This window comes from Tachyglossus aculeatus, chromosome 11, assembly GCF_015852505.1.
Source record: "Tachyglossus aculeatus isolate mTacAcu1 chromosome 11, mTacAcu1.pri, whole genome shotgun sequence".
In the NCBI taxonomy this organism is placed as follows: domain Eukaryota; kingdom Metazoa; phylum Chordata; class Mammalia; order Monotremata; family Tachyglossidae; genus Tachyglossus; species Tachyglossus aculeatus.
In genome coordinates this window covers 70,031,019-70,045,759 of record NC_052076.1, presented here as the reverse complement: position 1 = coordinate 70,045,759, position 14,741 = coordinate 70,031,019, and the positions used below count along the sequence as shown (strand labels likewise).

General features: G+C 45.6%; 1 protein-coding gene across 2 annotated transcripts in view; it reads left to right on the top strand.

The window, feature by feature from the left end:
- OPCML (opioid binding protein/cell adhesion molecule like) overlaps nucleotides 1–14,741 on the top strand; it is a 1,278,294-nt gene that overhangs the window by 726,330 nt on the left and 537,223 nt on the right. The gene's annotated exons all lie outside the window — the stretch shown is intronic.

Below are 14,741 nucleotides of genomic sequence, written 5' to 3'. Positions count from 1 at the left end.
CTGGCTTTACTCACCTAGTCCATCAGGCTGGGGGGCTCCATCGTGATGGGAGAGAACTCCCACAGCACAGCCACCCATGGTCTTCCCTGATGTATCTGGGAGGGGAGGGGATCACCCACCTGCATCGAGGTGTCCTCTGCCTCATGGTAGAAGCAAACCGAGGGGAATGAACTGAATGAGAGAACCCCAGTTAGCTTAACTATAAAGAGCGGGGAGCTGGGAATGGGTGGAAAAAAAATGGAGAGAAGGAGCAAAATATGTCCTTCTTTCCCAAGATCCACCAACTAGCACCACCGATTAAATGAATCAATCAAAAAATTGATTGTATTTATTGAAAGCTTACTGTATGCAGAGCACTATACTAAATAAGTACCACGATTGTTATTATTGTTACTACTATTAAGTATCCGGTGCACTCAATAAATATGATTGAATGAATGAATGAATGTAAAGTGTCGGAACAACAAGGAGAAATAACAAGATAGCAAAGCTGTGAGGCTGAGGACGGGGATGCAAATCCAAATGCAAGGGCCATGCAGAAGGGAGAGGGAAAAAATGAAATGAGGGCTTAGTTGGGGAAGGTCTCTTGGAGGTGCTGTGCTTTTAATAAGGCTTCAAAGGTGGGGAGAGTGATCGTCTGTCAGATATGAAAAGGGAGGGTACTCCAGGCCAGAGGCATGGCGTGGGTAAGGGGTTGGTGGCAAGAAAGATGAGATAAAAGTATAGTGAATTGGCTGGCATTAGATAATTGATGTGTGCGGGCTGGATTGGAGTAGGAAATCCGGTAGGAAAGGTAGGAGGCAGCAAGGTGATTGAGTGCTTTAAAGCCAAAGCTAAGGAGTTTCTGTTTCATATAGAGGTGGATGGGCAACCACTGGAGGTTCTTGAGGACAGGGGAAACATGGACTGAATGATTCTGTGGAAAATTGATTTAGGCAGCAGAATGAAGTATGGACTGAAGTGTGAAGAGACAGGAGACCAGGAGGTCAGCAAGGAGGCTGATGCAGTAATCAAGGATAAGCGCTAAAGACTAAAGATCTAGGAATCGGACAGAAGAGGACCCAGACCCCAGCTCAGCCTTTTCTTTCAAACCATGACCAAGCCTCCTTGCTACAATGTATGGAGACTGCTGCAGATTGACTTCAGCAGAAGCCCAATGAAAAAGCCACCCTAGAACCTTTACTAAGCCTATTGGGTCCAAGTTGCAGTTCAACTACCGGCATGCCAAAAGTCAGCCTCAAGGGCACTGGAGAACCTTCCTGCTGAGCCCTTTAGCCTCGCTGGGTTTTACTGCTCTTGACTGTACTTAAAGAAAGGGATTGATGCAGATAGAGATAGAGAAACAGCGTGGCTCAATGGAAAGAGCACGGGCTTTGGAGTCAGAGGTCATGGGTTCGAATCCCGGCTCCGCCACATGTCTGCTGTGTAACCTTGGGCAAGTCAATTAATTTCTCTGAGCCAGTTACCTCATCTGTAAAATGGGGATTGACTGTGAGCCCCACGTGGGACAACCTGATCACCATGTACCTCCCCCAGCGCTTAGAACAGTGCTTTGCACATAGTAAGCGCTTAACAAATGCCAACATTATTATTATGATGATGATGCGCTTTGCAAAGGTTGCATTTTCAGGCAGCAGAAGGTCCTAGAGGACAGGGTCTGCTGAATTGTTAATGAAAGGCTTATCAGTGTCTCCATGCCTGTTTTCCCATCTGCAGAATGGGGCGGGTTACATTGGATTCATTCATTCATTGAATCGTATTTATTAAGCGCTTACTGTGTGTAGAGCACTGCACTAAGTGCTTGGGAAAGTACAATACAACAGTGAATAGTGACATTTCCTTTCCACAACATGTTCAGAGTCTGGTGGGGGGAGACTGACATCAATAAAAATAAAAAAAATTACAGCTCTATATGTAAGTTCTGTGGTGCTGGGACCAGGGGAGAAAGGGCAAAGGGAGGAACAAGGAAAAGTGAAGCTTAATCTGAGAAGGCCTTTTGGAGGAGATGTGCATTCAATTAGGCTCTGAAGATGGGGAGCGTCATTGATTGTTGATATGAGGAGAGAGGGAGTTCCAGCCTCGAGGCAGGATGTGGGCCAGGGGTCAGCAGCGAGACAACGAGACAGGTGAGATCGGTAAACAGTGAGAAGTTTAGCATTAGAGGAACAGAGTATGCAGGCTGTGTTGTAGAAGGAGAAGCAAGGTGAGGTAGGAGCGGGTGAAGGTGATGGAGTGCTTTAAAGCCAATGGTGAGGAGGTTTTGTTTGACAGAGGCAGATAGGCAACCACTGGATATTATTGGGTTACTGATTATTGGGGTTATTATTGAGATACTGAGGCTTAATCCCTACCCAAGCCAATCAGTCCAGGCCAAAATAATAATGATAATAATATCAGTACTTGTTAAGCACTTCCTATGTGCCAAACACTGTTCTAAACACTGGGGTAGATACAAGTTAATCGGGTTGGACACGGTCCCTGTCTCCTATTGGTCTCACATTCTTAATCCCCATTTTACAGATGAGGTAACTGAGGCCCAGAGAAGTGAAATGACCTGCCCAAGGTCACCCAGCAGACACGTGGAGGAGCTGGGATTAGAACCCAAGTCCTTATGTCACTCAGGCCTGTCCTGAATCCACTAAGCCATGCTGCATCCGAAGCCATGCTGCACCAAAAGAAATTAATCAATCACTATTACTTATTGAAGGTTTACTCTGTGCAGAGCACTATATTAAGTGCTTGGGAGAGTACAGTGGAATTAGATCCCTGCCCTCAAGGATCTTACACTCTAGAAAAGGAGACAGATACTAAAATTATTTACACGTAGGGAAGTAAGACTTCGGATCAACTGCATCATTGTGACCAACAACCTTTGTATTTCTTTGGACTACACTTACCACCTCTCCCCGACCCCCCACCTCCATGATCTTGGTGATGTGGGCAAAGATGGGAAAGCAGCAAACATTATTAAAACCTTTTACCCACGGAAGCTGTCTTAGATTCAAGGTGATGCTGACTGTAAGTGAGAAAACTTTTCCTGCCTCTGACCCCATTAATTTCTCATTAGAAACATCATTTAGAAAACTTCGGCAGACGTTTCCTCCCCTGATGATGTCTGAGAACATCACCCTACATTTTGTGCTTCCTCCCCTCTGAAAACGCTTCCTGTCCCTCACCCATTACCTACTAAATACATGACTTCTGCTTCACAGATAGATAGTAGGTGAAAGTAATTGGGGAGTCTTTGAAATTACAACCAGGGATTCTAGCAATTGGATACTGGTTGGAATAATGATATTTCCCTAGGTAGCTGGTATTTAACTTATCTTGCCGGCTCCAGCTCATTATAATTACAATATCCACTAATTTCACTGACTGCTCAGAGCCCCTGCCTAGCATCAGAAAGACTTCGAGCATCCTAGCCCATCCATTTTCCATCTCTGCCATAGTGATGTTGGAGGGGAACATCCAAATGAGCCCCTTTTCCACTGACCATCACTGCAGTGAAGGCTTTTTGGGGTCTGAGATAGTGGGAATGTACTTTCAGGTAATTTTGGCCAAGGGGGAAAACAAATTCCTTTCCACTAGGCCCCTAGAAGCAATGTGGCTTAGTGAAAAGAGAGTGAGCCTGGAAGTCAAAGGACCTGAGTTCTAAAGCCAGATCCTCCACATACTGTGCTGTGTGACCTTAAGGCAAGTAACTTAACTTCTCTGAGCCTCATTACCCTCAACTGCAAAATAAGAACACCTGTTATCCTTCCTACTTAGACTGTGAGCCCCATGTAGGGCCTGATTATCTTGTAACTGCCCCATTGCATAGTACAGTGCGTGGCACTTAATAACAATGATGGCATTTGTTAAGCGCTTACTATGTGCCAAGCACTGTTCTATGCACTTGGGTGGTACAAGGTAATCAGATTGTCCCACCTGGGACTCGCAATCTTAATCCCCATTTTACAGATGAGGTAACTTAGGCCCAGAGAAGTTAAGTGCCCAAGGTCACACAGCTGACAAGTGGCGGAGCTGGGATTAGAACCCATGACCTCTGACTCCCAAGCCCGTGCTCTTTCCACCGAGCCACGCTGCATATAGCAAGTGCTTAATAAATACTATTATTATTACTATTAAGTATCCTTTAGGAAGTGTGGGAACAACAAGGAGACCAAACAAGATGGTCTCTCCCAATGGAATTGAAGGCTCAATGGATGTCATTCCTTGGTAGCTAGTATTTATTGAGTTCCTTCTATGGTTAAGCACTTGGGAGGGTACAGTAGAATCAGTAGACATCACATGATCCCTGCGCTCTAAGAGTTTACAATCTAGTAGGAAAGTTAGACGTTAAAATGAATTTTAGGCTCTAGACTACAAGCTTCTTGTGGGCTGGGAATTTGTCTGGAAACTCTGTTGTATTGTACCCTCTCAAATACTTAGCTCAGTGCCCTGCACGTAGTAAGTGCTCATTGATTGCTACATTACAGGTAGGAGAAAGCAGTAGAGTTTAAAAGTGAGTACCCCAAACTTTGGTTGATGCAGAAGAGCTGAAATGCCAGTTAGGGAATATTAGAAATCAGTCTGGGGAGGTCTCCTAGAGGAGACATGGTTTTGGAAGGACTTTGGAGAAAGAGAAAGTCATGGTCTGTCAGATGACAAGCGGGAGTCAGTTCCAGGTATCAGGGAGGTTGTGAGCCAGAGATTGGTGCTAAGAGAGACTGGCCTACTAGCGAGATTCATTAGCTTGGGAGTGGCATATCATTCATTCAATTGTATTTATTGAGCACTTACTGTGTGCAGAGCACTGTACTAAGCACTTGGAAAGTACAAGTTTGCAACATAACTATCTATCAGGTAGGACAGATAAGCAAGGCAGCGAAATCTCTTCTGGTAATTCTATGTTACTCCTCAGAGAAAGCTGGGAAAGCAGCATGGCCTAGTGACAAGAGCTGGGCCTGAGAGTCAAGGACCTGGGTTCTTATCCCCGTATGCTACTTGCTTGAATGACCTTGTGCAAGTCACTTAACTTATCTGTGCCTCATTTTCCTCATCTAAAAAATGGGTGGTCAATACCCATTCCCCCTCCTCCTTGGACTATGAGTCACGAATTGTGTCTGACCTGATAGTCTTGCATCTACTCCAGCACTTAATACGGGGCTTGACACAAAGCAAGCACTTTACAAATATTATTATTATCGAAGCGGAGGTGTGGTGACCTCACAGTCACAGGAGAACCACCGTCTCATCCTGATGGACTTGTGACCAGATGGATCCAGCCTCAGTGCTGGGGTGACTCGGAATCCCAAAGCGACTGGAACAGAGTTTCATATCGAGCAGATGGTTGAGGGGTGGAGAGGCAGGCCAGCTGGGGAAGTAGAGCCGAAAGGGACAGAAAGCTGTGTTTTCCCAGCAGCGAGAGGGAAAGCCAACCAGTATACCTCGGGGAAACTTAATCCGCATAAGGCCACTTAAGAAGTTGTCTGAGAAGGGGAGGAAAAACTTTAAATCGGGCCCAGAGTAAATCAAGAGTCTTAGCCAGAGGACAGGAGAGAAAAGGTGCTGGCCTGAGATAGCTGAGATTAATGAGTGCAGCTTCTGCCAGGGTGCTGCTGAGGGAAGCAACAGGCTGGCCAGAGCCTCTCTCTCTTCCCCTCACAATTCCTTCTCCTTCTGTTTTTTTTTCTTTATTTATTAAAAGAATCTAACAAATTCTGAAACCAGATAAATCCAATTACCCGTGTTTTGCCTTCAGGGAGCCCAAAAGATTAATGCTGGTATTTTGGCAGCAGTATAAAAAGAAATAGGGGGTAATAACAACGCAAGCTCATAAAAGGACCCCATCACAAAGCCAGCTCCTGGAAGCCTGACTGTAACTCTGGCCATGATGGACCACTTCCTGTCAGGCTGGGCCCAGGATCATGTCTCTGATCTGGGGATTGGGCAGGGAGCCAGTCACTGGAGAAAACTGATTCTGTTCCTTCCTCCCAGCCCCTGCATTCCAGTAACCCAGGGGCCACCAGGAGCTTTATAGAGACAATCTCTCTGGGGAAGGTGTTGGAATTGCCCATTTCAGTATTAGGAGAACTGAAGAATTGAGTACCCCAATTGGGAAAGAAACTGAACCGTGTCCAGTCCGATTATCTTGTATCCATCCTAGTGCTTAGTACAAGAGGCCTTCCCAGGCTAAGCCCCACTTTTTCTCTCCCCCACTCCCTTCTGCGTTGCCTGACTTGCTTCCTTTCCTCTTCCCCCCTCCCAGAAAACACTTACGTACATAGCTGTAAGTTTATTTATTTGTATTGATGTGTGTCTCCCTCACCTTAGTCTGTGAGCTCGTTGTGGACAGGGGATGTCACTGTTTATTGCTGTATCGAACTTTCCCAAGAGCTTAGTACAATGAATGAATGAATGACTTTGCAAAGAATAAGGCTCAGGAATCCTATTATTGTTATTATTACTATTATTAATTATTGATGGGGGCTCAGGGGCCCTTCACTGCCAAGTGATTTTCCCCTGGCTTTTCTCATTTTTTAAAAATCGTATTTTTTAAGCACTTACTATGTTCCACGCACTGTGTTAAGCATGAGGGAATATACAAGACAATCAGGTTGGACAAAGTCCGTGTCCCACATGGAACTCACAGTCTTAATCCCCATTTTACAAAGGAGGTAATGGAAGCACAGAGAAGTGAAATGACTTGCTCAAGGTCAAACAGCAGACAAGTGGTGGAGCTGGAATTAGAACTCAGGTCCTCTGACTTCCAGGCCTGTTTTCTCTCCACTAAACCAGCCTCTTCTTTGAATTCTCCAAGCACGTAAAATGTATTATCCTTTGATTTCAGAGAAGTCACCACGGACAGTAAAGTTCACCAATGAGTACGTGTGTGGTTGAAAAGACCAAAGTGGGTCCCATGTCCGGGTCAGACAAAAACGCTGTCCCTAGTTCTGTTGTCAGACTTAACGTTTGCAGAAGAAAAGCCTGGAAATACCAGTCTTCAAGTAATAAGTAGCAGTGCTATTTACTATGCAGTAAGTGCTTGGGAAAGAATAGGCCATAAGGGTGATTGGAATTTTCTCCCAACCCTGAGGTCAGAAAAACAAAAAACAGGTTTAAATTCATTACATGGGAGTTGAAGCTATGAGGAAGCATTTTCTGGTCATTAGACTCCAAAATGGGAGACCACGGAAGGCTTGTGGAATGTTTTTCTCCAGAGACCTTTAATAAGCAGGAGACAGCACCATCTCTCTGACATAGTAAGATCTGGTGTGAAGGCAGGGGTGGGCTCGGTGACCCCTCAAGATTCCTGCCAGGGCAATCACCCTGTGATTGATCAAGAACATATATGGCTGGAATCTAGCTTTTAAACTCGAATCAATAGATATTAATTAACAAATAGCACAATGACTGTCTTATTAAATCCGTAATGACAAACCTGGGCAAGATTTGGTATTGAATGCTAATTGTAAGCAGAGAGATCCACATTGCTCCAGAGGGCTAGCAGGCACGCACTAGGGTAATACGTGCAGCAATGTTAAATCCCCGTTACGGCATCTTAATAATCACTTGGAGTTTAGCGTACAATATTTGTCTAATTAACTCAACATTGACATTTGGAGCAAGCGGATTCCAGGCCACAGATGATGGATTCATCACAGCAGCCTGGATCCGGCGTCTGTCTCTGGGCCCTGCTCGGGGGCAAGGAGATGGGCTGGAGAACCAAGATCTCAGCCTCGTGACGCCTTCTCCTGTGACAGCCTCCCTCCGGCGCGTATGTGTCCTGTCTTCCCAGCCATCAGGGGATGTCCGAGTTCTGGACACCTGATGGGAGGCAGCCGGGCCAAAGCGGAATGGAATTGCAGTCACCAGGCTCTGCTCCACCTGCACCCCTGCCCTCTCCTAGCAGCTGGAAAGCGGGGCTGTTGGGCAACTGGCCCGTGTGCCAGAGGAGGCACAACAGCAGCCATATTATGATGCCTTCCCTCTTCCTCTGCAAGGCCAGTGTGGCTGCAGGGAGCTGAGGGCGTGTGGTGAGGGAAGACAGTCTGAGGGAGTGGAATCCCTTGCCCAGAGGGAGCCTGTTGTCTGCCATTGGCAAAGCAGCTTTAATGTGGCTGGTTCTTGCCTTCCCCGCCGTGCTTTCTCCCAAGCCCAAGCTGTTCAGCGCAGAGCTCTGCCATCTCCTCCACTGCCCGCTGGGTCCCAGATGCCTAGCTGAGAGGTGCGAGTGGGTGGCTGGTACTGTCGCTGGGTATGGCACTGGAGCTGTTGAACGGCAGGCAGCTTCCTGGAAACGCTGGGCAGGCGATGAGGCTCATTCAACTCGGACTTTCCAGGTAGAGGAGGGAAATGCAGTAGGCTCTCTGGAGGTCAGCAAACACAGGAACTGAGCCCTTGGGAGGCTGCCAGCCCCCTACGCCCACCCTTTCCCAGAGCTAGGCCTTTTGGCTCCGCTCCTTGAAATGGAGGGGCTCGTGGGAGAAGTGTCCCAAATGTGGAAGGCCCAGTTCACCTGGGGCAGTCTCTTATCGAGGAGGCTAAATGCACTTCCTTGTCTCCTATAGCGCCTGGCATCAAGAAGGTGGAACTGGTCTTTGTGAAGGCCAGGGGAAACTGGGGCGGGTTCCGCCCCAGTGCTGAGTGGATAAGACTTTGGGTAGGGGAGCCTCAGAAGGCAGGAGCTTGCCAAGGACATCACATTTACTGGCCGACTCATGATTAGCTAGGCCAACCCTCCCACCCAATCCACACCCTCCTGGCCAGTCTATCTTTTCCCTCTCTTGCAGCTAAAACCTCTCTTCACCATCTCCAGTTAAACAAGTAAATGATCAGTAGTATTAATTTAATACTTTCTGTGTACAAAGCACTGTAAACTCATTGTGCTCAGGTAATGTGTCTGTTTATTATTATATTGTACTCCCCCAAGTGCTTAGTACAGTGCTCTGCACACAGTAAGCCCTCACTAAATATGACTGACTGACTGGGGAGAATATAGCAGAGTTGGTAGGCAAACTCTATTCTCAAAGGAGCTTACAGCTGAGTTGAGGGAGACAGATATTAAGATAAATTACAGAAAGGGGAAACAGCGGAATATAAAGATGTGTACATCAGGGTTGTGGGTGTTGGGGTGGAGTAAGTTTCAAAGTTCTTAGGAGAAACAGAAACAAGAGTATAAGCGACGTGGAAGGGGGGGAAAATCAAATGGGGAGATGAGAGAATAGTCCAGGAACGTTTGCTGGAGGAGATGTGATTTCAGTAGGGCTTTAAAAATAGAGAAAATTGTGGTCTGTCAGATATGAAGGGGGAGGGAGCTCCAAGCAGGAGGAAGGCTTGAGCATAGTAATGAAAATAGTAATAATGATGTTAATAGTGATAATAATGAGAGAGTTCCAAGCTGGAGCTGAACATCCTGAGAAACAACATGGCCTAGTGGAAAGAGCACATCCCGGCAGTCAGAGGACTTGAGTTCTGATCCTGTATCCACCACTTGTCTTCTGTGTGACCTGGGGCAACTCACTTAACTTCTCTGTGCCTCAATTTCCTTACCCATAAAATGGGGATTTAGACTGTGGGCCCTATGTAGGACAAGAACTGTGTCCAACCTGGTTATCTTGTATCTATCCCAGTGCTTATTACAGTACCTGGCACATAGTAAGCACTTAACAAATTCCATTAATAATCAGTGCTACTAATACTAGTATTTATCAAGTGTTAGGGCAGATTCAGTGCAATCATATCAGATGCAATCCCTGGCCTACATGAGGCTCACATTCTAAGAAGGTGAGAGACTATGTATTTAATCCCCATTTTACAGATGAGTACAAGATATTGTAAGCTCGTTGTGGGTGGGGAATATGTCTGTTGTTTCGTACTCTCCCCAGTGCTTAGTACAGGGTCACACAATAAGCCCTCAAAAACTATGATTGGCTAACTGACTGACTTGGGGGTTCGTATGATTCCATTATGAGCTAGTCCTTTCCTAAGACGCCTGGATCCAGTGGGAATGCCCCTCATCACCTCAGAGAACCCATCCTCTGCCTTATTGTGAGCCCCCACGGGACAACCTGATCACCTTGTAACCTCCCCAGTGCTTAGAACAGTGCTTTGCACATAGTAAATGCTTAATAAATGCCATTATTATTATTATTATTATTATTATAATTATAGACCTGGCCTGGACCAGGGGAAGTCTCCATCCGATCAGCTCCAGGGCACCTGAAACTTGAAGCAACATAGAATCACTGCATGGTATCCCAGAGAACAGGCTAGGCGTGAGGGTGGAGTTTGAGAAAGAGATGGCCCCAGGCATTGTCCTCCTGGGTTTGACATCATGATTCAGCATACCAACAGGGGACAAGAAAAGAGTCGGGAGCCTTGTTAGCTGTCTGTCCACTTGCTGCCATGAGGGAGAGAGGGGAAACTGATCCCACTTGGGGCAACTGAGCTCATGGCAAAGAGAATCCCAGAGAGTAAAAGGGACTGGCCTTTTAAAGAGAAGCAGTCTGGCTTAGTGGAAAGAGCCCTGGCCACAGGAGGAAGGGGACCTGGGTTCTAATCAGTCAATCAGTCCGTCAGTCATATTTATTAAGCATTTACAATGTGCAGAGCACTGTATTAAGAGCTTGGGAGAGTACAGTATAACAATAAACAGGCACATTCCCTGCACCAACAAGCTTACAGTCTGTTGGTGAGGAGACAGACATTAATATAAATAAATTATAGATATGTACATAAGTGATGTGGGGCTGGGGGGGCAGTTGGGGAGGGGGCTAAATAAAGGGAATGAGCCAGGATGACGCAGAAGGGAGTTGGAGCAGAGAAAATTAGGGCTTAGTCAGGGAAGGCCCCTTGGAGAAGATGTGCCTTCAACAATCACAAATCTGCCCCTTGCCCTGCTGTGTGACCTTGGGTAAATCACTTCCCTTATCTGTGCCTCAGTTTCTTCATCTCAGGCAAATCACTTCACTTCTCTGTGCCTCAATTTCTTTATCTGTCAAATGGGGATTCAAGACCTGTTCTCCCTCCCTCCTAGACTGTGAGTCCCATGTGGGGCAGGGACCGTGTCTAACCGATCTCCAATTTACCACAGTGCTTGGCAAGTGCTTAAAAATGCTGTGGTTATTATTATTATTTCACCTGGGGTAAAATTCCCTCTGGTGTAATCTTCCTCAGTCTCCCTGTCCTGAGGACACCTGGCCATCAGGAACTGCTCTTTTCCTGGCAGTGTATCAGAGACAATCAGAAACCGTGAGACAAACCTGTACTTCCCAAGTGCTTAGTACAGTGCTCTGCACATAGTAAGCGCTCAATAAAAACGATTGAATGAATGAATGAATGGCTCTGGGCTCCATTGAGAGGGGAGGCAGAATGGAGGCAGTCAAGAATCCCAGCCCCCATACCTCATGTCACAAACTCCTGTGAGACACCAGCTTAACAGCCTGGACTGGAGCATGCTGGAAAATTGTAAATGTCCCCTGTGCCTAGAGGATCAACAAGGGACGGAGGAACACAGGGGGACGGAGGCTCAGGCAGACTTGCAGGCTGGATGCAAGCAGCCAAACAAGCTGTTCTCAATGACTTCACAGGTAGTGGTTTCATTTCCTGATCATGCATAATCGGAAGTGATGTTTGCAAGCCATTTGTACGAATGTTTACTAGCGGATCATCATTTTTGGTAATTAAATAATAGCTAATTGATTTCCTGAATAATACATTTACTGTACAGTAATTATTGTCTTTAATGGATGCTCTCTTGACTTATAAATATTTTTCCTTCCTAAATCATTAGAATTTACTAAAGAATTACCCCCCCCACACACACACACCAAATATTGATTTTTAAGTAATCTAATTGCATAAGAAGCCATTATTTTGTTGGGTCATTAATAACAATTGATGCAATGATGAAAACCAATTTTCTTTGGGTTACTTTGAGAGAAGATTGAAAGAAATGTGAGGAAATTAATAAAGCCTAGGGAACATTTTTATCAGTTTGCACCCAGCTTGTAAATATTAATGAGTCTTCCTAGGACCCTTTGGTGACTACGAGCATTTTTCCTTCTGGCTTCAGAGGGAGAAACTGAGGGGAAGGTGAACAGTACTTTTCTCCAGAAAATACCAGGACCGATTACCAATGCGGGGGGGTCTTAGGAGCTTTCAATTTTTTTCTGAATGCTACCCTTATCTAGACAGCCCCTGCACCTCTAAGTTGGATCCCAGGCCTGAATGTGACAGTCAGTAGCTGCCTGCATCCACCATTTCTGTCCCAGGAATGCCTCAGTTGAGAGGATAGATTCCCAGATCTGACCCTCCTAATAAGCCACCCTGGAAATGTACCTGAGATTGGGATCCTGGGAAGACTCCAAAAGCTCCATTTAAACTGTGAGCTTCTCTGGTAGGGTGAGAGATGGGAAATCATTACCCCTTTCCCCCTTCCCCTTTCCCTTTCCTAGAGTAACAGGCTGCTTCCCTCCCTGGGTCCTTTAGAGAGGCCAGATGGAGTCTCTGGACAGAAAATGAAGAATGTGAGCTTTTTGGACTACATGAATAGGGAGGAGGAAATATTGGCTTCTCCAAATATTGGCCCCAAATTCAATATTTAGCTTTGTATAGCAATGGAAGTGGATCAAAAATTAAGAATACTTGGCAGACCTGGAAATAACAACTCAGCCCACACACTGAAGTAGAGATGTTTTTCTCATCTATTTAAACTCTTTTTGCTGTCTTGTATTTTCCTAAGGAGTCATTTGGCTTTAGACAGGACAGAGAGGGGGAACTCCCTTTTTAACTATCTATTTGCAATAATATGTCTTTTCAGGTGGAAATTAACAGTATTATCCTTTGGCTCCTTACCTGCCATCACCTCAAACTTAATATGTCTAAAACAGAACTCCTTATTTTCCCACCCAAACCCCGTTGTCCCCCTGATTTTTCCATCACTGTAGTCAGCACTACCATCCTTCCTGTCTCACAGGCCCATAACCTTGGTGTTATCCTTGATTCCTCTCTCTCATTCAACCCACATATTTAATCCATCACTAAATCCTGTTGGTTTGAAGTTCACAACGTAACTAAAATCCACCCTTTCCTCTCTATCCAAACCGCTACCACATTAATCCAAGCACTTATCCTATCCCACCTTGATTACTAGATCAGCTTCCTCACTGACCTTCCTGCCCCTTGTCTTTCCCCATTCAGGTCCTTACTTCACTCTGCTCCTCAGATCACTTTTCAACAAAAATGTTCAGGCCATGTTTCCCCAATCCTCAAGAACCTCCAGTGGTTACCCATCCAACTCTGCATCAAACAGAGACACCTTACCCTCCACTTTAAAGCACTCTATCACGTTAGCCCCTCCTATCTCATCTCATTACAGTTACAACCCAGCCCACACATTTCACTCTTCTCAGGCTAACTTTCTCACTATACCTTGATCTCATTCATCTCACTGCTGAACCCTCGCCCACATCTTGCCTCTAACCTGGAATACCCTCCCTCTTCATATCCGACAGACTATTACTCTCCCCTACTTCAAAGCCTTATTGAAGGCACATCTCCTCCAAGAGGCACTCCCTGACTAAGCCCTCTTTTCCTCTTCACCTATTCCCTTCTGCAGAGGGAAGGGAAATTAACATTTTATCTTGTATTTCTACCTACTTTCACTGCAAAAGCACTTTACCTGAGTGATCTGATTTTAAATCTGCAACACAGCTCGCTGTTGGAGCTCCTCCCACAGAAGTCCACTCGGCTTATGATGTTAATAGTAAACACTTAACAAGTACCATTGTTATTATTATTGTTAGCACCCCTAACGCTGAGGGAGAGGCAGATATTATTATTCCCATTTTACAAATTTGGAACTTGAGACCAAAGGGGCTAGGTGACTAGGTCTCCTGGCACCCAGCTCCATAATCTTGCCATATGCCCAGTTTTGTGCCTTTTAGTTTTTTTTGTTTGTTTTGTATTTGTTAAGCTCTTACTATGTGCTAGGCACTGTTCTAAAGTGCTGGGGTAGATACAAGGTAATCAGGTAGGATGCAGCCCATGTCCTATATGGGGCTGACAATTTTAATCCTCATTTTAAAGATAAGGTAATTGAGGCAGAGAGAAGTTAAGGGACTTGCCCAAGGTCACACAGCAGACAAGTGGCAGAGCCAGGACTAGAACCCAGGTCCTTCTGACTCCCAGACTCATGGTCTATCCACTAGGGTTTCTTCCTTCTTACACATGGGTTTCTCAATCTGAATAACCCTTATGGGGTGACATTTCATCCAGTGTGGGAACAGTAGGGAATCTCACACTCCTTTAAAATTTGATCCACACTCCCAAGGCAGCCACCTCCAGCTTCATCAGATATAATCACTTTGGTATCCCTTCCTCCCACCACCCAGCTATCAGTCAGTAGTATTTATCAAGCATGTGCAGTGTGCAGAGCACTGTACTAAGCATTTAGTTCTATTTATTTTGTTAATGATGTGCTTATAGCTATAATTCTATTTGTTCTGACGATTTTGACACCTGTCTACATGTTTTGTTTTGTTGTCTGTCTCCCCCTTCTAGACTGTGAGCCCGTTGTTGGGTAGGGACCGTCTCTATTTGCTGCCGGCTTACACTTCCCAAGTGCTTAGTACAGTGCTCTGCACACAGTAAGTGCTCAATAAATACAAGTGAATGATTGAGTGAATGAATTGAGGTGGTACAGTAGAGTTGGTAGATCCCCCCATCCCTATCCTCAAAAGAGTACATAATCTGGT